The following is a 25,800-nucleotide window of genomic DNA, read 5'->3' on the forward strand; positions in this document are numbered from 1 at the left end:
AAGGGTGGTCAATGGTATGGGTATAGAGGGTGGTCTCCGGTCTTGGTTAACTTGAGATACCCGACACGGCCAGGCCCTGGTTCGGGTTATGTCATAAATATACAATGTGGGATAAGGAATTTTGTTCTCCGAAAGCTTGAAATGCCCGGGAACTCATAAAACCATGAACATTGGATGGGGTGTTTAAAATGTATAAATGTTTTAAGAAATATTTTACAAAATTCTAGGAAGGGACCAACTATAGAAGAATCTACCCACTTTAGCAACGTTGCTATAGCGGTGCAGACCACTATAACGTCCTATAAAATTTAATAAAGGAAAAGTGGGTTTATTTGCCCAATTCTCTCATCTCACTTTATAATACTTCCCCCCTTCCCCAATCACTCTACTTTAAATATTGGAAAAAGTTAATATTTGATTTCCCTACTCTCTATTTCTTTATTACTAGCAAAATGACATGTTTTGGCTAGAATTTTGTTGAAATAGGGGGGTTTGAGTTGGGTTTCTATGTTTTAACTTTTTTAGGCTTATTTTGATCAAAAGTTGGATCATAGTTGTTTCTTTTACGATCACAATACTTAAGTTGTGTTCTGGGCGTAAGAAACTCAAAGTTTTACGAGTTAAAATAAGCCAAAACTCAAAAGAATGTGAAGGGTCCTTTTTGTTTTTTATTTGATAATTTGGACATGATTTAGGAGTTCTCATGCCCAAATTCTGGTATAATAGTTCTAGGAAACTTTTGGAACATTGATTAAAGTTTAAAATTGAAAATATGTGAGTTTAAGTCAAGGGGCACCATTTTTACACCCCTTGACTGATGGGGATGATGAAAGTCTCTATAGAGGCCTTCATGACTATAGCAACACTATTATAGTGGTGAAAATTATGCTATGACAGAATTTCTACAATGGGAGGTTGCAGGCAGTGGCCTTCCAAATTAAAGCTAAAAAATTTTAACTTTTTAATTCAATACTTTTTTAATGCTTGCTAAATTATTTTGAGTTCCCTTGTCAAATTTTGTAGGTTAACATCTATAATGGCCAAAAACCAAGACATTGCCCCCACATCAGACAGATTCCCCAGTGAAGCTAGGTGAGAATGATTATGGAAGTGTTAGAGGAGATGACTTTTCTTTGAGAAGGGCTTTAACATGGGAAAGGTGGAGGAGAAGGAACCAAAACTCTATAATCAGCTGTATCAATCTGTTGGGGTCCACTAGTGGTAGCTTTCCTGTACACAGTTCCGACTTGTGTAAGAGAGTTCTACCATACTCTCTATCGTGCTTTGGGATTTCGTCGATTCTACCATTTGTATTCGGGGAGTTCACATCTTGACTGACTCTTGCACCGCTAATAACGTGCTTGGGGTGACCCAAGTCTTTATTATTGACTACATTGGTAAGTTTGAGAGATGGACATGGTATGGAGATAGGACACTTTAGTCCTAGAAGAGTTCAGGAAGAAGGTTTTATGGACTTCGAATGGGGGACTCACTGGTACCTACTTTTCAACTGATGCTAGAAAGTGGATAAACTTGGTGACCTAGAGAATTTGTCCATTGAACTACATTACCGACGTGACCTACTAATGTGCTGCAGATTTATAGTACTTTTGACAATTAAAACTATGAAAATATGCAAGTTTCTTAGGTTGTTTTGTGAGATATGATTTATTCTTGTTATATTTTGCAGAAAATCAGGTTTTGGATGCTAAACTAAAGAAAAAGATTAAAATTGAAGATTTTGGCTATTTATCAAGGCACATCTGGGCATATGCCATCAAAGTATGTGTCAAAACTTGAAGTCCAGAGGCTCGGGAGCAGGAGTAAAGAGAGTATGTCACTTACTAAGGACACATAGGGTTCGTATTTGGTACATACGATTCATATGTGGTACATACGATCTATGTGTGACCAATGTTAGTTATAGAGGTCAAAGTTTAGATATTCACAAGAGATGTGCAGGAGTTCTGACACTAAATTAGAACAACATATGGTCCATATATGGTATATACGGTTCATTTGTGGCCTAAGTAAATGGCCACCAACCTCAGTTTTCCTTTTTCATTTGGGTTTTGATTTTAAGGGTTTCCTTATATCCTATAAATACCCTATTGACATTTTGTAGTTAGGTTACAAACTCTTAACATTGAAAAACTTATATTTGATTCCAAGATTCAGATTTTATCTTGGGATTACATTGTTCTTTATTTTTATTGATAATTCAGTCGTAGGCTTTGGGTTTTACTTGTTTATCATTGTTATAATTTTTAATGATGTTCATTATAAATTTTGTCGATTGTTTCACAAGCATGAGCAGCTAAAGCGCTTAGATAGGATTATGGGAACCGCGACATATTGATGAAATAGTTAGAGAAGTGCTAAGTTGTTCTGAACTAGTATAATTGTATGCATTGTAAAATCTTCAGTTTTATATATGTCTTAACTATTGTAAATGGTAAGATCCCTCCTATAATATCACTACTTATTCCATAAGAGGAGTAGTGACTGGGAAAAGATAATTACAACAGTAATTTGAAGATTAACAATTGATCTAGTCTAATCAGTAATATTTATGTAAGATGGTAATCTATCATCTAATAACTTAAAACTCAAAAGGTAATAGTTAACTGGGACCTAGGAGAAGGGTTAGCAATGCGACATCCTGAGACTCAAAATGTATAGGATAAAATCCATCAATGAGTCTACAAGATAGTTGATGGTAGATAACTTATCAGGTTGTGCATGCAACGTATTGGGTTGGTTCCATAAAGCACGATAAGCCTACTGAGTTGAGAAGCCTGTGGGAACATAATTTAGTGTTTGTCACTGACTGATTATAACTAAATTTGAAATTTTCTACTTGTTTGATATTATAACAACATAACCCCCATTAATTTTTCATTAAACCTATCAAATTCAGCAAACTAGAGATACAAGTCTGCGTCTTCCCTATTGGTATGACCTAAACCTAGTTGTGTTATTATACTTAGCAATGTCCTCTTTATCTATGATTGGAGGTGTAGTTTGGGCATTGATAAAAAAATTTTGCCCCATTATCGGGAAGATGGTGTAGTTGTTGTTTGAAGTTTATTAGAGTTTCTGGGTATTCATTTTTCTGTTCTTAATCGAGTATACGCCGGTGTATGGATAATACTAGGAGTCAAGGCTATCTCTTACTCCCATTGAATCCTAACCCAGAGAGATTGTTACAACCTAACTGTATAATAATGGAACCAATGTGTGTAGGTAATTTAGAAGTGGTTTAGGATAATCCTAATATTGTACCTCTTCCCACTCCAGGTGATCCACAGAATATTGTTGATAGACAGATGAAGTAGATGTTAGCAGATACTACTAACCAGAGAAGGAAGGTTGATGAGACCAGATTAGAGGGAGGTTGATGAGACCAGATTAGCTCAGTAGGTAGATCTATCCAGGCCAAGAACAGTATTCGATCATCGAGCAACACTCAATAGTAATTTGGATAGATTTCGAAGTGCTCAACTCAAGTGATCCTAATATTCCAGTACTTTCCGCTATATAATGATTAAGAGGATATGGGATATGCTGATCTGACAGAAATAGGAGCTACCATTCCTTCTACACTGCCCCTCAATGTGAAATTTTACATAACTAGTGCCATAATACATCTTCTAAATTTTAAAGGTGTATTTTGGGGCTCAGCTACAAATGACACAAATATGCATCTTGCTAATTTTGTTGGGATTTGTGTTTCTTATACTATTTTATCGGTAGAAGGGGAGGCACTCAGATTAAGGATGTTTCCCTTCTTATTAACTGGAGAAGCTTCTTTATGGATGGGGGAACTTTTGAGAGGATCTATTACCACTTAGAATGAGTTGGGTCAGCAATTCTTAAACTATTTCATTCCTTCAGCCATGATATTGCATCTTCAAAATAAGATATAAATTTCAGGCAAACTTTATTCAGATTCGATACACGAGGCTTGGTTTTGATTTAATAAGAAGCTAAGCATGGTTCCCAATTATCGCATTTAAAGGATGATATTATTGAAGATATTTTACTGATCCATAAACATCAGTTCTCAAGCCATGACAGACGCAATCATTGGTGGAGCATTCATGAGATTGCACTGGGAAGCAACTTTTGAGGATCTAGACTAAATCTCTCTCATTAACTGAGGGTGTTATACTAAGGCGGCTGACAGGGGTGCTGGAACTTATGCCATTACAGCTTCTGGCGACCATAGAGCAGTTGATGATTCTATGGTGCAAGAGATTGTAAAACTAAGGACTAATATTGGGTTGCTTGCTAAGTAGTTCACAACAGTGAACTTTGAGAAGTTAAATGCAGTAGGTGCATAGGGTTTAACCTTTACAACTTATGAGTCAAATTTGGAGGAGGAGGCTAAGTATCTTGATCGTGAATCGGCAGGTTTACAAGCCAAAGGGCAAGGAAACCAAGGTTAAAACTATTATGGTGATAGATATTGAGATCACAGTAGGGAGAGTGATGGTGATTGGAGATGGAAAGATGACTATAAGGAGAAGGGATATAGGATGGAAGCGATGCTGACCAAACTAGTGAATGGGAAAGAAAGTCAAGAGGCTAGCCTTAAGGAGATCAAGCCTGATATCTTAGGTCTGACATAGAAGGTTGACTCTTATGTGATTCTAATCAAGCTATTAAAGAAAAAATTTGATAGATGTCTACTACGTTAAATTAGAGGCAATTGGGTACCCTTCCAGTAGCACGATTCAAAATCTAAATAATAATGGTCACTGTCTTGCTATCACCACTCAGAGTGGTTTATCTACTTTGATACCCCGTTACCTACTGTTGAGGTGGCAAAGAATGATAGTACTATGGTTATAAGACACCTATCATAGAGTCAGTCAACGTGAAAGGTGCTGATATTAATGTTTCCGGGGTTAAAGGTAAAGGCAGGGTTGAGGAGCCCGTAGTGAATCAAATTCCACGACAGCCCCTACCTTTTGCTTAATGATTAAAATAGAAGAAAAAGGAAGGAAAGTTTAAAAGATTTATTAAGATACTAAGAGATCTGAGATTGGACATCTCTCTCCTTAGGGAATTGAAGCATATGCATGGATATGTTAGGTTCACGAAAGAATTGGTGACAAAGAAGTGGACTGCTAGTTTTGAGGACGTTGATGGATTGCACCATTGTAGTGCAGTCACTTTTAAATGTCTAGTACAACAAAAGGGTAATCCTGGTCTGTTTACGATCTCATATATTAGTAAGACATCCAAATAAGCCAAAGTGTTATGTTGCTTAGGATCTAACATCAATTTGATATCGTTGGCTATATTCAATCAGTTGGGCTTGATCCCCTCTAAAGTTGACTACCATGTTGTTATTGATAGTTGACTGCACTGTAAAAAAATCGTGTGTATTTTGTTTGATGTGTTGGTGAAAGTTGATAAATTTATTTTACCAGCTAATTTTTTCATTTTAGATTGTGAGGTTCACTTAGAGATGGCCATCATATTTGGAAGACCGTTCATGGAAACAGGTAAATATAGCCATCATAGGAGTGAGCTTGAGGCTGATTTATATAGTGATCAATAGGTTGTGTGGATTTGATATCGATAGTCCCACTCTGATGGCAAGGATAGGACGGCTCTCCCCAACATGGGTTGTACGTTGGACTCCATGTAGCTCACATGGTTTATGTTGGTTTAGGATCTCCCAGTGTGTGTGTGTTTCCTTGTGTCTATGGTGAACGGTGAAGTGATTTGAATGTGGAATTGTGAAAGTTATTCTTTCAAAAGATTTAAATGATATTTACAGTATGAGAATTGATATTCTTGATGAACTGAAAGTGATTGACAAATTATATGATGACTCACATGTGTTTTTGTACTTATTTTATCCTCTCATGATTATGATGATTTTTTGGGCTATGTGAGTCTTTCATACATCCTGCATATTTCTTATAAATATTTATGATGATGATGTTTATACAACTGCATACACCCCCATATACTCGGTTCTTTTCCATAGTACTGACCCACATCTTTGGATGTGGGCTGCATTTCCTCAGAATATAGGTTCAGGTTCTCAGTTCTAGGTTCGATAATGATTTTTTGGGCACGCTATTCTACATCCTTTGTTGTGGTGAGTCCTCATGTTCCAATGATATGATGTGGAATCATTTACATTTGATAACTTAGTATGAGTCAGTTAGGGCATGACTCAATGGCTCGCTGGTTTTATTGATTTTCTTAGAGGCTTATCAGACTAGTATAGATGTTGGCAGTTGACTAATAAGTTGTATTTTGTTATCTTTCTGAAATTCTTTTATTCTTGGATGACGATTACTCTATTGATATTTGTTGGTTATTTATGGAAACCCCATTGATTTTTGTTGAACTGAATGAAAATGGCTCAAAGGGTTAGCTCGGGGCTACTCGTAGCCTCAAGCACCGTGTGATGCTCCGGGACCTATTTTTTGGGGCATTACAAACTTGGTAATAGAGCCTAAGGTTTTAAGGTATCCTAAGGAGTCTGACAAGCCGCGTTAAGTAGAGTCTTGATCATTGGCGTGTAGCGCGCCATATCTATGAGCAAGAGGCTACAAGACATTTTAGGAAAAAGTGTGATTCTTTCTTTCAGAAGTCTATCGTCTTAAAGTGTCTCTCTATGATATTGATTCATGCTCTCCTCTTTCAGAAATATGCCTCCACGTCGAGCGAGAAGAAATAATGATGGTCAGCAACCTCAACCCACTAACTCATTAAATGAAAACGTGTCTCATGCTGAATTTTGGTCAGCTTTTCAAGTGCTAGCCCAAGCTGTTACTGCAAATGTTTAGGCCAACCTGGCCCCGGCTCCATAGCAGCAAGGAGGTGATTCAGCCGCTGCCAGGATCCGTGACTTCATGCGGATGAATCCGCTGGAATTCTATGGATCCAGGTCTGATGAGGATCCACAGTTATTTTTAGAGAAGGTGTGGAAGATTACTCAGGTGATGCATGTATCTAAGGAACATAGTGTGGAGTTAGCTGCGTATAGGTTAAAAAACCTTGCTTTTGACTGGGTTGTTGCTTGGAGAAAAGGTAGAGGTAAGGGAGTTGTCCCTCCAACTTAGAAAGAGTTCCAGGATGCATTCCTGGATAAGTTTTTCCCTTTGGAGATGAGAGAGGCGAAGGTGGAAGAGTTTATGAACCTGCGACAGGGATCTATGATTGTTAGGGAGTACAGTCTAAAGTTCAATCAGTTGGTCAAGTATGCTCCTGACTTAGTGGCTTATAATTGGGCTAGTATAAGTAAGTTTGTGACTAGAGTGTCTAGTTATGTGGTTAAGGAGTGTAGGTCTGCTATGATGAATAGTGAGATGAATCTTTCTAGGCTGATGACTCATGCCCAATAGATTGAGCCAGACAAGATTAAGGAGAGAGATAGAATAAGAGAAAATAAGAGAGCTAGGTCTGACCAGCACGGACAGGGTCAGACTAGATCGCAGGGAGGGAGTCGCCCTTAGTATCAGGATCATTCATCTATGTGAGCACCGTTATCTGCTAGTGCTCCCGTGCCTAGAGCTAGGCAAGAGCAAGGTATAAGGTCATATACATCCAGGTCCCAGTATAGTGCTTGCAGTAAGCCAAATCATCCCCTGTGTCCTAAGTGTGGTAGCGCTAATTTGGGTGAGTGTCGGGGTAAGAAGAGGGGTTGTTTCCGGTGTGGTGACATGGGTCACAGAGTTAGAGATTGTCCATGGATGGACAAGGGCGTCGTGACTATCACCCTTAGACCCAGACTCAGACTATTAGTGCTTCAGTTCCAGCGACTCGTTCAGCCCCAGCTCAGGACATCTTTTCTAACAATGTTGGCGGGCAGCACCAGAATAGATTCTATGCTTTACCATCCTTCCAGGAACAAGAGGACTCTCCCGATGTTGTTACGGTATGCTTCATATATTTTAGTTTGATGTGTATGATTTGTAGGATCCTGGATCCAGTTTCTCATATGTTACACCTTTGATTTCTGTGAATTTTGAAATAAGTCTTGAGATTATTCCTGAGTCTATCCTAGTTTCTACCCCAGTGGATGATTCGATTGTTTCCCAGAAAGTATATAAAAAGTGTCCTGTTATCGTTCTTCATAGTCTTGTTGGCTGATTTGATTGAGTTTGACATGGTAGATTTTGAAGTGATTCTGGGTATGGACTGGCTGTATTCTTCTTATGCCTCTATTGATTGTCGGACCCGAGTGGTCAAGTTTCAGTTTTCGAGTGCATTCGTGTTTGAGTGGTCTGGGAATTTTGTGTCACCCAAGAGTCATTTTATCTCTTACCTCAAAGCTAGAGAGGTTATTTCCAAGGGGTGTATTTACCATTTGGTTAGAGTCAAAGACACTAAGTTTGAGACTCCAACTCTCCAGTCTGTTAACATCGTTAATAAGTTTTCTGATGTCTTTCCAGATGATCTCCCAGGGATACCTCCTGATAGAGAGATAGAGTTCGGGATTGATCTTCTTCCCGATACTCAGCCCATTTCTATTCCTCATTACTGTATGGCCCCTACAGAACTTAAGGAGTTGAAAGAGAAACTCAAAGATCTACTAGATAAGGGTTTCATAAAGCCCAGTGTTTCTCCTTGGGGTGCTCCTGTGTTGTTTGTGAGAAAGAAAGATGGCTCTTTGCGTATGTGCATTGATTACCGCCAACTGAATAATGTCACTGTAAAAAATATGTACCCCCTTCCGAGAATAAATGATTTGTTTGAGTAATTGCAAGGTGCAAGTTATTTCTCAAAGATAGACCTTCCTTCCGGCTACTATCAACTCAAAGCTAGGGAGTGTGACATCCCAAAAACCGATGTTTTTGGATATGTTTGTCATAGTGTTCATCGATGATATACTGGTGTACTCCCGTAGTGAGGATGAATATTCTGATCATCTCTAAATTGTCTTGCAAACCCTTAGTGATCACAAGTTGTTTGCCAAGTTCATTAAGTGTGAGTTTTGGCTAAGGTCAGTTGCTTTTTTGGGTCATATTATTTCTTTCGAGGGTATTAGAGTTGATCCCCAAAACACCGAAGCTGTTAGAAATTGGCCTAGACCTATTTCTCCGACTGATATCAAAAGTTTCTTGGGTTTAGCTTGCTATTATCACCGTTTTGTTGAGGGTTTCCCCTCTATAGCATCTCCTATGACTCGGTTGACCCAAAAGAAAGTGAAGTTCTTGTGGTTCAAATCTTGTGAGAAGAGTTTTCAGGAGTTGAAGACTCGACTCACTTTATCCCCTGTTTTGACTTTTCCTAATGGTGTTGATGGTTTTGTGGTGTACTGTGATGCTTCGAGAGTTGGGTTGGGTTGCATATTGATGCAGAAGGGTAAGGTGATAGCTTATGCCTCTAGACAGTTGAAACCCCATGAGAAAAATTACCCCACCCACGACCTTGAGTTGGTTGCTGTTGTGTTTGCTTTGAAAATCTGGAGACACTATTTGTATGGTGTCCATGTTGATGTTTTCACTGATCATAAGAGTCTGCAGTATGTGTTTACCTAGAGAGAATTGAATCTTAGGCAGAGACGATGGTTAGAATTTGTAAAGGACTATGATATGAGTGTGCTGTACCATCCTCCGTTCATCCAATATTCCATGTCTCCATGCTTAAAAAGTATACTAGCGATGCTGCGGTAGTGGATTCCTCTGTGAGTGCTGACATTCGAGAAAAATCTTTCTTTTAATGAGATTCCTATTAAGATTCTTGAATAAACTTTCCAACGATATATGGATAATCCAAAACGGACATCCGAGCTACAAGTTATGAACATTCCGATCGAACCGTGAATAGTAGTGAACAGTAAAACGTGCAGGAAAAAGTACTGCAGCCTGGCGTATTTTTTCTCAAAATTTAAATGATCATAACTCCTTCTACATAATGATCTGGGTGATCTACTATATATCAATGAAAAGCTCTGTGAGTCCTCTTTCGAATGAAATTGGTTTCATCACATTTGTCTACCGGAGAAAAAAGCTATGGTCGATCTACTTCAGCCTATCAAAAGTGAATTTTTGGGTCAACTTCAAATGATCCTAAATCCTCGTACATAATGATCTGGGTGAGATACTATATATCAACGAAAAGATATGAGAGTCCTATTTCTAATGAAATTAGTTTCATTCAATTTGGATATCGGAGTAAAATGTTATGGTTGATCTACTTCAGACTATCAAATCAGTCCACCAAAGGACAGATTCAAGAATTATTTGATTTTTAGGGGCATTTTGGTCATTTTCCCTCACCCAAAATCCGTCCAAACCCTATATTAAAGCCTATTGGAAGCATTATATGTTATATTTCATCAAATTCCTCAAAAAGAAAACCCTAAGCTCCTACATCTAACTTTAAGAACCTCCAAAGTTCATCATTAATTCTGCAAATTTATTCAAAATTCCAAGTTCCTAGTCCAAGAACTCCAAGAACCATCATTCAAAGGCACGATTAATATCTCAAAAATGAGTATCGATCTAAAGTTCATCATTCAAGGTATGTGGGGTTTTTCAACAAGAACTCTCTTTCGTTCTTGTGGCCAAAAGTAATTTTCTTTACAAAGGCATGATTTTTATTTGATTTTTATGAATTTGAAGCATGAACCTATATCTTATGATGATTATTATGAAATCCTGATGTTTATGATTTTGAAAGATGAATTTACATGTGTGGAGATATAAAACATGAATCTTGAATGATATTTATCATAATTTTGATATTTGGGTCGTGAATCCACATTGGAAATTATGTTTGTTTGAGAAAGTGTGTGTTATAAGCACGTTGATGTTGAATATTTGAGATATTTTAAATGGTTTGACCTTTTGATCTTAATGGAATTGTTTTGAACTCGACTGTGAAAGAAATCCACAACGTGGTTGATTTTGATAGATGGGAAGCATGATGGCTCCCGATGTATATTTATATATTACTAAAATTATTTTGTTATGGATTGTCTTTGAAATGATCTGAGCTAAGTCATGGAGAAATCTTTAGCATCGAGTGGGAGGTATAAAGTGACCTTACTTCCCTAGAACTACATGCCCCCATAGGAGTGAGCCTGAGGATAATTTATATACTGATCACTAGTTTGTGTAGATTTGATATCGATAGTCCTACTCCGATGGCAAAGATACGACGGCTCTCCCCAACGTGGGTTGTACGTTGGACTCCATGTAGCTCACATAGTTTATGTTGGTTATAGGATCTCCCAGTGTGTGTGTGTTTCCTTGTGTTTATGGTGAATGGTGAAGTGATTTGAATGTGGAATTGTGAAAGTTATTCTTTCGAAATATTTAAATGATATTTACATTATGAGAATTGATATTCTTGATGAACTAAAAGTGATTGAAAAATTATATGATGACTCACATGTTTTAATGTAATTATTTCATCCTGTCATGATTATGATGATTTTCTTCAGGCTATGTGAGTCTTTCATACGTCCTGCATATTTCTTATAAATATTTATGATGATGATGTTTATACAACTACATACACCCCCATATACTCAGTTTTTTCCATGGTAATGTCCCACATCTTCGGATGTGGGCTGCATTTTCTCGGAATGTAGGTTCATGTGCTCACTTCCAGGTTTGATAGTGATTCTTCGGGCACGTTGTTCTACATCCTCTGTTGTGGTGAGTCCTCATGTTCCGAGGATGTGATGTCTGATGTTGGTTTCACGGAATCGTTTACATTTGATAACTGAGTATTAGTCAGTTGGGGCATGTCTCAATGGCTCGTTGATTTTATTGATTTTCTTAGAGGCTTTTCAGACTAGTATAGATATTGTGAGTTGACTAATAAGTCGTATTTTGTTATCTTTCTGAAATTCTTTTATTCTTGGATGATGATTACTCTGTTGATATTTGAGGGTTATTTATGGAAACCCCGTTGATTTGTGTTGAACTAAATGAAAATGACTCAAAGGGTTAGCTTAGGGCTACTCGTAGCCTCAAGCACTGTGTGATGCTCCGGGATCTATTTTCTGGGGCATTACATTTATGTGCATGATTATCAGATAGATAGGGGTGTTTCGGGCCTCCATGGTTTGAAACGCTCATCACGGTCAGGCCCTGGTTGAGGTTGTGACATGTTCCCAAGGGAAGGATATTGTAATGCCCCAAAGTTTTTCCTAGCTAAATTTTTGTCCCTAAAGTATCAAGCATTGGATTCTAGAATCATTTATACTTATTTCCCTATGGAATTCCTTATATTTCAACTTCTCATTACGTACATGATCGAATAAGTTTTCCGTCAACATAAGATTCGTCCAAAACAGACACTCGGTGAAAGAGTTATGGTTAATTTATGTCCTAGTCATAAAACACCATCATTCCTGTCCTTGGCACATCACAGAGATCGTTTAAATGAAGATGGTCAATTTCCAGTGAGATTCTGTGATAGTGGCGCATCGCGTAGTGGGCCAAATTTCAATTCGTCAATTTCCAGTGAGCCACCGCGATAATGGCATGTCGCGGTGGCCCATAAGATCGGGTTCCCAGTTTAAATTTTTTCAGTTTCTTTTAGAAGTTAACAAGGGTAGTTTGGAATTTTTCCAAGTCTCTTACAACATCCAAATATGATATTAAGACCTCTACAAGCATAATATACGACATTCTCAAGATTTTCCTCGAAACAAAACCCTAGTTCATATACTTGTCCTCCAAGAAACTCAAGATTCAACCATGGGTTTTTGAAATTTATCGGAGATTTAGAATCCCCAAACTATAGGCTTCAAGGATCATCCAGTATTCTTCATAATTGAGGTACGCGGGGTTTTCCTAAAATCTCATGGGCATGGAAATCATGATTTTAAGAAAGGGGTTTTCAGATTTATGAATATATTCATATTTTAGAAATCTTAACTGTATTGTTTTGGTCTTTTGACCTTCCGCCACAATGATTTGAAATTGTATATATATGTATGCTTGGGCTTTAAGGTTGATGATTTAGTTGAGAGCATGACTTATGTAAAATCCCTCTCTTGTTTTGAATTTCCTTTACTTATCATATGTTATATATTGTTGTGAATGCATCCTTGAAAAAACATGGTTTAAAATATCTTGAATTGTGTTATGATTGAATTAAGATTTAGATTTCAAAAGATAGGGTAGTTGTGTTTATAAATGTTGAAAATATTCGTGTAATGAAAGAGTGCATGATTTTTTCAAAAGCACATGACCACCATATGTTTAAAGGGTTCTTGCATAGTTTTGACTTATGCTTCAGAACATGAATTCTCCTTTTTAAATTACATGTTTGGGTGGTATGAACTATGTTTTTATGAAAGATTATGCTTAATGCATTATGGATCAGAAATTGGATTTGCAAGTCTTGGTATAACGATACCAATTCAGACAATGCCATAATAGAGATAGACCAATACAGAAATCAGACTTTCATGTTTTAAAATTTTATAATGATACATGTTCAGAAAAGGCTAAAATAGGGCATAAAGAGATGTTAGGTGATTCCCTGAAGAGGGTACTAGTTTAGATAACTCATTTCCTAAAACCATGAATTGACGATCTGGTTATATTATATTATGCTGGCCTAGTGTCGTGTGGTGTATCAGAATCAGAGACTCCAACCCTTGCAGCATACTTGGGTTAGGGGCTTCCCCGCCGAGTCAATGGAAGATTTCATATAGCCTGTGTAATATCAGTGTTGTAGGGGAGTGCCACCTAACTCATAAGTAATACAAAGAATAGACAGTGCATTGACAAGAATGACTTATGATTTTCAAAAAGTGCCCATGTGTTTTGAGAACTATTTATGCAAGATGTTTTAACAAATTTCTCTCTACTGTTTTACTTATATAAAAGTTTTATTTTGGATTACTTTGCGTACCAGTATATCTGTATTAACCCCCCTCCTCCCTCCAGGATCAGAGGCTCAGTCTAGGGGTCCAGAAAAGGAATAGATTATATCAGACAGAGTTGCAGTGTCCAACTGGTGAGCCTTCTTTATTCCAGAAGGCCCTTTTACTTTTAGACAATTATTATTAGATATGGTTTTGGTCTACTGGGGGCCTTATCCCATTTTTTAGATTGTGTTAGTGATCATGTAGTAGAGATTTCGTAAACGGTTTGCAGATATTCATTTTTGGTTTGTTTTGGATGTCATTCTTAAATGATAAATTCATATCAGATTTATGACTATGATTCTGCCTTGCTATAATTTCCTTATTTCCTTGTTTATGTATGAATGGTGTATATGATTTTAAGTTTAGAAGGGTGTCCTGGCCTTCATGGTTTGGGATGCTCGTCACGGCCAGGGCCTCGGTTCAGGTCGTGATAATATGCCTTACTTGATTCAAATATAGGATGATATCTTAAAGAACTTAATTGGATTATTGAGTCCCCGCTCAACAATGTAGTTGGAATGCCCAAATTAGGTAAAAGGCTAGAGGTTGGGGGACCATGATCATTCAATTAACCTTACGAGTCAACAACCAAGATAAGGAAATTAACGAATGATATTCAATAACATAGTATGACTTTTCAAAGTGCTTTAACCCTGGGCTTTACTCCATTGACTGTTCTAAGACTTGTAATCTTCCGCATTGTTTACTTTAATTTTAATTACAACATTCAAAACTCTATTTTGATTATGCTTATATCAATTGAATATAAATTGTAAACTAGAATCGAATAGTTGTTAGATCAAGTCCCTGTGGGATTGATACTTAGCTTTCCTGAAGGACACTTTACTACTTGATAGACCATGTACACTTACGTGTGCGCTTGGGTGCTGTAAAGGTTTTGCCTCCATTGTCGGGGACTTGTAATTTGACGACTTTTTATGGTTAGTTCTACTTTTAGATTTCTTTATTATTTTTTATGCTTGGTCTTGGTTCTGCTTTTGCAGAAAATAGGTTTACAATGTAGTAAGCTAGCAAGGAATCAGGATTTGGTTGAAGTAAGTGCCAAACCTGATCAACTTTTCCATCAATGAAGGAGAGAAGCAATCCTTCTCCCCTAAATTATGAAAATTCAAGAAGACTAAGAGAATCCTGCCATCATGGCTAATGAACAAGCAGCCCGCAGGACAGTTAGCGAAGTGGCAATCCTACTTCCAACCAATTTGACATCCCCATTTCAGAAATCAGTAGCTGGAGGTAATTTCAATCTCAAATAGAATATATACAACTTATGATTAGCAGTGGACAGTTCACAGGGATTTCACATGAAGATCCACAGGCCCACTTGCAAAATTTTTTGGAAATCAGTAACACATTCATCCATACGGATGTGAATGTAGACTATGTGAGGATGACACTCTTCCTTTTTTTACTAATTGGGGTAGCAAAAAAGTGTTTGAATGCAGAACCAAAAAATTCAATCACATCATGGGATGACATGGCCAAAATTTTTTTTATTCAGTTCTTCCTATCTAGAAAGACTGGGAGACTTCACAGTGAAATAGTGTACTTCAAACAGAAGCCAGAAAAGAATCTTTATCATGTTTTGGAGTGCTTCAAGGCACTTCTCGGGACTGTCCACATCATCAATAGTCTAATAAGGTACTTTTTCATACATTTGTAGAGGCTATTGATCACAATACAAAAATTTTGCTAGATTCAGCTACAGGTGGTCAAGCTCTTGAGATGACTTATGATGAGTTTTACATTTTATTGAACCGCATAGCTCAAGGGAACCCAGAATAACATTCAGACTTGTGGAGTGCTATAAAAAGAATTGTAGGTGTATTAGAGGTTGATCAATTCACTGCCATATCTTCTCATATCTCTGCCTTGGAAAATCAAATAAGCAGTTTGAATTTAGGAGCAGCACAACCTGCAGACATACTTAATGCAATCCAACAAGCTGCAGGTTGGTGTCAAGTTTGCAGTAATAGTGGCCATTTAGTAGCCATGTGTGCTTTAAGTCCAAAATTGGTGATGTATGTAGGCAATTCTAAAAGGCCAAATTATAGTAATGCTTACAACATGAAGTGGTAGACTCAGCCACCGAATCAATAATGGAACAACCACAACAATTTCAGAAATAACATACTCAACAAAATCATTCAACTAGAAACCTAGAAGAATTGATGAAACAGATTCTGGTTGGTCAAGCACAAATGGCTGCGGATATGAAAAGTAACTAGGGAAAAATCAGCAAGCTTCCATAAGAAGTTTAGAGTTGCAGTATGGGCAGTTACATTAAACACTAAATACCAGGCCTCAAGGTGGGTTGCCCAGAGATATAGAAAATTGAAAACAAGTTATGGCAATCACTTTGAGGAGTGGTAAAGAGCTTCAAGGAGAACCTTCAAAGGTAACTAAGGAGGTAGATTAAGATTTGACTTGACAATAGGTAAATGAAAAAGATGCTAAAAAGTTGAAGAATTCTGAGTACTCAAAAGAAAAAGCTACTGAAGAAGTGTAGAAGATCCCACAACTACCCTTTCCATAAAAGCATATAAAGGAAAAGGAGGATGCGTGTTTCAAGAAGTTCTTTGACACATTTAGAGAACTACATATTAACCTTCCTCTTTTAGATATTTTGTAGGGTATGCCCAAGTATGCTAAGTACTTGAGGAAATTGGTGGCTAATAAATTTAAATTACAGGATGTAGAAGCGGTAGTACTTATTGAAAAGTTTAGTTTTGTGGTTACCCAAAAGATTCCAAAAAAGCTTAAGGATCCAGGTAAGTTTACTCTCCTTATTCCGATTGGCAATAGTAAGGTGGTGCAGGCACTTAGTAATTTAGGGGCAAGTATCAACTTGATGCCCCTATCTTTATTCAACACATTGTCTTTAGAGAAGCCTAGACCGATCTCTGTACTATTGCAGTTGGCGAATGGGACCTAGCTAACCTAGAAGGAATTATTGAGGATGTCCTCATAAAGGTTGGTAAATTTGTTATTCCTACTAAATTTATTATTCTAGATTTTTAGGATGATGAACAAGTACCAATTATCTTGGGGCATCCATTCTTGGCAGTGGGAGGAGAGTTGATTGATGTAAGAGAGGGTATGCTCACTATGAGTCTGGAGAATAAAGTGACAATATTTAAATTTCACAAGGAACTAAAGACACTATCCCACTATAAGGACTTGTGTATGATTACTATTATTGAAGGGAATAAGTGTGGGGTGGTTATTCCAAAAAATATCTCTTTGAACACCCTTATTAAGCAACCCAAGTCTTTAATACCGCAACCTAACATAATGCAAATTGATGAGCCTAAAAAGGCTAAAGTTACAAAATTAGGTACCCTTGATAGTTCACACCCAAGAGGGGTGAATAGAATAAGAAGATGGAGACCAAGTGTGAGAAATAGATGGACATAAAAGAACTAAGTCATATTTGGGTCATGCCACAACACTAAATCAGGCCCTTTCTTGGGGGGCAACCCATATTAAGTAGGTATGTTTTATTTTTAGTTTTTAGTTTTTATGTCATGTAGTTTTTATATTTGATTGAGTCACAGGTTAATGGAAGTTTGAGTACCAGAAATCTAAGCTAAGGAGTATGGCAAAGAATGAGTGTGGGGTCCCCTGGACCTCCTTTATGTGTAAAGATGCTACTATCCAAACCTAGAGGCCTCAATAACTATTTCAATCTCTTACTTTTATGTTCACTTTGGGGACAAAGTAGATTTTTATGTGCAGGGTGGGAAATTCCCAATTTTGGGCTTAATTTAATTTTTTTTGTTTAAGATAATCTTGTTGGTGCTATTTTTGATTACATGGTGCAAGTGTTTTAGTTGTAAACACCTGTTGAATTATGAAAATTACTACTTTTCAAACTCATAGGCTCAAGTTTGTGACTCGTGTACTTGTGGCTTAAATTTGAATTCATGCTATTGTTTGGTTGAGTCGATGATAATCCTCTATGAGTTAAGCATATTCCATGTGCGTGTGAGGTGTTGTAAATTCTTTGTTACATGTGATATCTAGAACTAGCCCGGTGTGTGTGCAAGGTAAAATAAATAATGTGGGTTTAGGAGATGATTTAGGCATTTATTTGATAGCATAGTTTTATACCTTCTTTTTGACCTACCATTCGTGCATAATCCTAGTAGGCCCCGTTGAGCCTTTAGCTTTTTCTTTGGAAGCCCAATGAGTAGTCAAATCCCTTCTGTGATAGACTTTAATTTGATCCAAAGATCCTAGGTGCTTTAATAAAAAATTAATTAAGGAGTGTGAAAAATAAGAAGGAGAAAATGTGAAATTGAAGCCCCTAAGTAATTTCTATTAGTGCTCCAAACATTAATATGTGTTGTACTAGGGAATGAGTAATAAAAAGAATAAAAATTTGTTCAAACTGAATGAGTTGTGCATAAAATAAACCCACCATAATGTATGTAGATGAGCATAATAAGATGGGGAGAAAAACAAAAGAATGGGTTAGACAAAAATGGTGTAATTTGGTTGTTGAAGATTGGTTTTAATTGTAAAAGTAATGTATTAAAGCTCTTAGGAAAGGTAGTAACTGTTATTCCAAAATAGTTCCTAGTCGTCCCGTTGCCTACATTACAACCCGAAAAGACCTATTTGATCCTATGCTTGACGTTCTGATATTAGGGGAGTACTACACTAAAGGCAAGCCTATGGTCATTATGTGTAACTTGTGAATTCCTTTTGAAAGTGAGAGTAAATTTATTCTTGTACCCATTGTGTTATAATTTGTATTTATATTAGTGATGATAGGTAGCTCTCTTATTGTGAGGGAACATGTTTGATGAATATGGGTAATTCTTATGATGTTTTTGATTAAGCACTATGCATGAGTTTTCCATATGTTGAGTCAATTCTTGAGGCTAGGATGTTTTGAAGTAGTATTCTTGAGCTTTCAATTGTGTATGTAACATGCTAAGTGAAAAAACTTGCATTTTATATGGTCAATGTAGTGCTAGCTTGAATTTCTTGCTTGTAGTATAGGTATGGTTTCTATTCTCTGATCGTGCAGCTAACACATACCTGGGCCTTTTCAGCAGGGGAGCTGAACGCATATAGCCCATGGGTATTTTTAGGACGTCCAAGCTACACAACCCAGGTTAAGGTTTTCAATGCATGCTAAACCCGATTCCTTTTCCAGGCATCGTATATATTTATCTGTGTCATTGGATATGGTTATTTACTCTGGTTTTGAATTACTGGGATTATTTTATCTTATCCCTGAGTACGTGCTAGCATTCACTCCGCTAACTATCTTCAGGCGATGTATCCCCACACATGTAGGAACTAACCATACTACCATTCCTTCTTCTCAGTGACTTCTATTTAGGGATAGCTTTGAGTCAGACTGAAGTGGTGAGCTTCCATACTCTGGAAGGCCATATTTTATGCTATGGACATTTTTTACCTTTGATAATTCTTTTATTTAGTTTGGGATATGGTTGGGGGCATATCTTGACCAGATGTTATTGATTCTAGATAGACTCTTTGTTAGACAACAATGGGCATGGGCGGTGTCGGTATTGGATCAACCTTGGTATTGGTAATGGCATTGGGGTTGACACCGGTTTGACATTTGGTTGGTTATGTTTATGGACTTTATGAAATGTCTTTCAATTGTTGTTGTTTTATCTTGTTATATGTTTGGGATTTATCTGACATAGGGTGTATGGCGGTTATGGTTAGGTATTGGGGGCGGTCTCCTATCCTAGTCGGACTTGAGATGCCCGACATGACAAGGCCTTGGTTTAGGTCGTGTCCAAAAAAACAACACAAATTTTATGCATATTGTTTATTCTTAGAATATAATCCCAGTTCTCAATTACCAAATAAGCCAGACTCCAGAAAATTTTACCTTTTTATAATTATCCAATCAAGTATGATTTCACATGAGTGCCCAGCTCCCCTATCCATAAGCTTTGGTTTGATCTCTATATTACCATCATCCAACAACCCAATCATAGTCAATGTCTTACCTAACACCACACAATACATGGAAACTCATAACAGACACATAGCATAAGTTCAAGCATATCAACAAAAAAGTTAAAGTTGATTATCATTTGCTCATGCTTCATTAAGAACTTCTAATTGCACTGAGATTTTGGATTGACAGGTTCATCAGTTGTAAACCAAGGACGTATCTTTGGTGAAGGTTCTATAGAGTAACCACAACGTTGAAGAGGCTACTTGGGAAGCTGAAGAGAAGATAAGGTCCAAGTATCCATTCCTATTTTCTGTTCCGGAAAATTATGCTTATGGTATAGTTGATCTTACCATCTTTGTTTTCTGACTTTGTTAAAGGAAAGGTTGATTTCCTTGGCATCTCTGTTTTCTAACTTAGTTAAAGTTAAAGTGGATTGTGTATTCCTTGGTAATCTATTTTCTATCTTAAAGGTAAGTGTAAGCGGTGCTTGGGGGTTTAATCGTGCTAGTCCCTTCATTGTCCTATCATTAGAGGATGAAAAATCCAAGTAGGGGAGAACTGAAACACCCTGGGTTTTGGCCCTTAGAAATTTCCTAAATTTTGAACTCAATGTATATGTAATAATTCACCATATGAGTCGTATGGTGTGGGTACAGGTCAGGTGACCTGAATCATTAGGATTCCAGTTGATGGTGGTTGGATTTTTGTTATGGTTATGGATTGGTGGTATGGGTCGTTAGGGGTGGTGACGGTTTCTTTGGTCGGTCCCTTAATCAAATTAGTAACTTAGTGACTTGACTTGGTTCTAAGTACGAGTGGCTTACTAAGAGACGTGAGTATAGGGTACGAGTAGTATAGTTGAATAGTACGTTTTCTAATGTCAATCCCTTTGAATTCTATGTTGGGTACGACTTTAAGAAACTAGTCTTATGGTCTGGTCATGAGTGGGAGTTAGGGATTTGTATGAAGGACAGTTTATGGGTGTCTAACTCACTGTCTTGGTGATGACTCCATGGTACGATTTATATGTTGTGGTCATAAGTCAAAGGGTCGACTTGTAACCACCTGCAGTAATTTTACTGTTTTAAGTTGGGAGCATTCTGGACATCTCCCTTCTGTAATTCCCTTTGATACCATGACATAAAATACCTTTAGGGAATTCATTAACCTACTATTCTAATTCAAACACTCATAAAACTCTCTCTTAAACTCTCTTTCAAGAAAAAGGCTAGAGTTTCATCAAGATAATCTATTAAGTCTTTCAAGGTTGTTTCTCTTCATCTTCCTTGGTATCTAAGGCATGTTACTCATCTCTCATTGTTATTTTACAAAGAACATGTGTTTTAATGTATCATTTTCATGATATTTTTATGGTTTGAAATAATAGTTGGGAGTTTTGAATGTTCTTTGTTTAATAATGGTTCTTATTGTTTGATTGTGTTTTCTTTCATGATTTTAGTATGATTTTGATATTCTAGGATATGTGTTAATGGTAAATGGATTTTGGGTATTATGGATTCCCCAAATTAGTTAGTAATGGTTTTAAAACATATGTTCCTTCAACCTGTTTGTTAAAATGACAATGAGAAGGATTTTGTCACATTGTTTGACAACTTTTGATATATTTGCATTGCATAAATGGTAATGGAACCATAATCGATCTATTTGATTTTAAATGGTTTTAAAAGTCCTTGGTGGCTATGGTTTTGGTTTAATTGGAAACTTTGGAGTCAACATAGTTTAATGGTTTTGGTATGGCATAAAAGGATAGAGTTGCATGCTCTAATTTTGGTATGATGATACGAACGGTTAATGCCTAACCAAACGGCTCTTTGGTAAATAGTTTAAATGTGTAATTGGTTTTAATATGGGATAAAATAGGGCTATGTTAGAGAAGCTATGGAAGGTGAAGGTCCCGGGGGGACAAATACTGGAAACTCATGTTTGTCAATATGAGGTTTGGTCATGGTGACTGTGTGCATGATGTCACACTTTATATTTTGGGAGATGTACTAGTCATCTCAGGTTTTTCTCTGGTTCGTGCGGCTAACATCATTGGGCCCCTTTCAACAGGGGCGCTGAACCCGTATAGCCTGTGGGTGGACATTTAGTACAACAAAGCTACACAGACCAAGTTAAGGTTTTTTGATTTGGTTTTGAATTGTTTCATTATTTTATCTTTATTGCTGAGTACATGCTAGATTTCACTCAGCTAATCATTTATGGGTGTTGTCCCCATATGATGTAGGACCTGCCATGCTATCATTCCTCCTACTCAATGACTTAGATTCAAGGACAACTTTGAGTCAGATTAAAGTAGTGAGCTTCCATAGTACGGAAGACTCCATTTTATGCTACGGACGTCTTCTAATTATTTATGTTTCTTGAACTTTGGTTTTGGCTATGGTTGGGGGCATATACCATCGTGATGTTACTTGATTCTGGTTAGAGAATTTGTCAGACTACTATTTCGAGTGGCATTGACAAAATATGGTGTAAAGCAACACATAGTGGCCACTCCTTATCAGCCTCAGATGAGCAGGCAAGTATAAGTGTCAAACTTGGAAATTAAACTGATTGACCAAGTCTGTGAATGCAAATTGAAGTTATCGGTCATGGAAGATTGATGATTTGCCTTGGGCTTACTACATCGCCTTTAAAACTCTAATTGGTATGTCATAATACCAATTGATGTTTGGTTAGGCATGCCATCTACCGGTGAGTTGGAGCATAAAGCATTAAGGGCGCTGAAGCATTTCAACTTGAATTGAAAAGAGGTAGCTGATCTAAAATTAGATTAGTTAAATAAAATGGAAGAGTTTCATATTCGAGCATATGAAAATTCTATCCTTTTACAGAGAAAGAATGAAATTATACCATGACCGAAAGATTGAAAAGAGAGAGTTCCAAGTTGGGGATTGGGTCTTGCTTTTTAACTCAACATTCAAATTTTTCCCAGGAATGTTGAAGTCAATATGTTTGGATCCATTAAAAGTAATTCAAGTTTTTGCATTCGGAGCGGTAGAGCTTGAGAACAGGGATGGTAATCAATTAAAGGTTAATGAACAGTGTATTAAACACTACATTGGCCAACAATAAGAGGTCAATTTGATAATATCAATATATCTTGATGAAGTCTGAGTAATCAGAATAACCGAGTCATGTCGCGATGTTAAATCAGGTGCTAGTGGGAGGCAACCCATAATGTTTTTATCAAATCATGTAGTTATTTTTCTAATTGATTAGTCTATGTAACATGTTTGCTAACTGTACAGGATGAAAAAGGTAAGAGAGTGGGAACTGTCCATCAACGACGATTGGACTAACAGACTATTGCAAGAATTACAGATCATCAACTTTGAATCTATAAGAAAGGGTGGAAATTGTACATTGTGCCTAAGTGGCAATGTGTTGTGTGATGGACCATCATCTTAATCGTCCCATTTCAGCTGGATTTAGTGGATTCTAGATAAATATCGATGGTAGGGGCGATGGATCATCACTAAAGTGATGAATCATTGGATGAATCATCACGAGTATAGTTGGACAACGCCATGCTTGAATGCAGTTATGAATCATGCAACATACCATTAATTCACCCATGGACCATCTCATAACTCATACCAGGTAAGTTGACATCATTAAATTAGGCCAGCCCATTTGGTACACCAACTGAAAATTATTTTAAATTTGTACCTGTGACTCAATCAAAGTCCACTCATGCATAAATATGGAACAAATTCCCACGTTCACCCTGACCTTTGCACTTCACCTTTAGAAATGATTAAAAACCTGCTATATTCATTCACTCTTAAATTATATACATCCTCTACTAACCATTACTTTTATATTCCACCACTATTTAAACCTTTCCAAGAACCTCAACTTATCGTAAAAACAGAATCCATTCATTATACTTTAAAATCATTTTCTTTTCTTCTTTTAAGAATGTAGTGTAACATCCAATCAACCCAAAAGGCTTATTTGCAAAGTGCATTTTCTACCACTATAATAACATAGAAGTTACCAATGAGGAAAGGTGGGGGTAGAACCAGACCAACCAAAGATGCTACAACTTTAAGACTCAGGGATGCACCTGAGGGCGTTATTATAGCCTCATCCTACCACACTCGTCAATATGAGAAAAAATAATTACCTGCCTCCCAGTCTAATGAGAAGGAAGATTCATCAAGTATGGAGGTCAGTTATGAGGGTGAGAGCAAAGGAAGGTCTAACTCGATCCTAACTAAGGAAAGTGAACAAGATGATGTAAACAACCCTGAGCAACCCTGAGCATACTTAGACAACTGGTTTAAACAACCCTAGGACTCATTTAAACCTTGGGCTCTGATACTAAGCTTGTAACACCCCAACATCCCACCCCAAGACGTCACACGGTGCTTAAGGCCACACATGACCTTAAGCTAACTCTGTGATCCTGTCATCACCTCTATAACTCACTATGACAATAACCAAGCTGTAATAAAGAAGAATAATCATGTCATGAAAATACTGGAATACAAAGAAATACTATCATGTACAATCAAAATACTAAAGTTCTGTACATATTGGTACTCTAGTCTGAGAAAGCCTCTACTACATAAGACTGAGGAGCCATTGGAACAAATCCCCAACTGACCCATACTGAACTAGAAATAAACAACCATCTACTATCAAGACAAAAACCAGGGACATAGGTCCTCGAGCCATGAGGACTCACCAACTGTACGAAAGTAAATGGAGGTACTCGAAGATCATTGTCACTGCTGAAAATGAGCACCTGAACCTACATCACGAGAAAATATAGAACACAAAAGAGTATGGGAATCAGTACTTGGGAATGTACTGAGTATATGGGGGTGCAGGCAACATTTAAATAATATCATAAATATATAAGAAAATCATGAATGCTGATAATAATGACTTTCTTCACTTGAGTTACCTGAAACATATTTTCCATAAATTATCAATAATAACACATGCTTCATAAATCTTACAAACCGTTGGACTCAACTCAACTCTTTGACTCATGACATAGAGTGACTCGGTAACTCATGAAACTTGGACTATTATGGACTTGGGAGTTTCTTATAACCGACATAAACCATGTGAGCTTGCATGAAGTCCAACGTCTTGCCCACATAGGGGAGAGCTATTCTACCCTTGTCATCAGAGTAGAACCTTAACTTTAGTGATAACTGTCATAGCCTTTAGCCTTTAATTTTAATCCTACAATGGCACGTAGTTCTGGGGAAGTAGGATGCGCTGAACCCATACTTCCCGCTCGGTGCTAAATACTACTCCCAGACTTAAGCTCAGAACGTGTTAGGAAATCCACCTTAATCAACTCAAGGGTCTATCATGAAGACCAAAATATAAATATATATCTCACTTGTAAATCATAATCAACTTGTGGATTCCTAACTCGACTAAATCTCAAAATAATCATTCTCATCATTAAGTACACTTGCTTATCAAATCATATCAAGTATCAAATCTTCCAGAATACATCATAGAACTCATTCTTGACTCTCAAGCTCAATATCAATGTATATTCAACAGACAAGCTTCTCATGGAAAAACATAAATCATGACACTTATCATAAATCACTTAGAAATTATCATTTCATGATAACAATATACAACTCATGATATAAATTCTTAATTTAAGAAATAAGACAATAAAGTAGTCATATGTGTCAATCTTGTATAGCTCAAATCTCATAAATCCTTGATAAAGTAATTTGGGTGCAACCCCACTTTGCAAAATTCATGAAATCCAATAGATATTAAATCTTTGAGAACAAGAACGAAAGAAGTGTTCTTGTTCAAAACCCCACATACCTTAATCTTTGAAATAGATAAACTTTAGTGCTTGAGACTTTATCTACTCTTGAAGTAAATAATTCTTGAAGCCCACACTATGAGGAACATGGTTCTTGAAGAAATTTTGAAG

Source organism: Capsicum annuum, chromosome 8 (genome assembly GCF_002878395.1).
Source record: "Capsicum annuum cultivar UCD-10X-F1 chromosome 8, UCD10Xv1.1, whole genome shotgun sequence".
Classification (NCBI taxonomy): domain Eukaryota; kingdom Viridiplantae; phylum Streptophyta; class Magnoliopsida; order Solanales; family Solanaceae; genus Capsicum; species Capsicum annuum.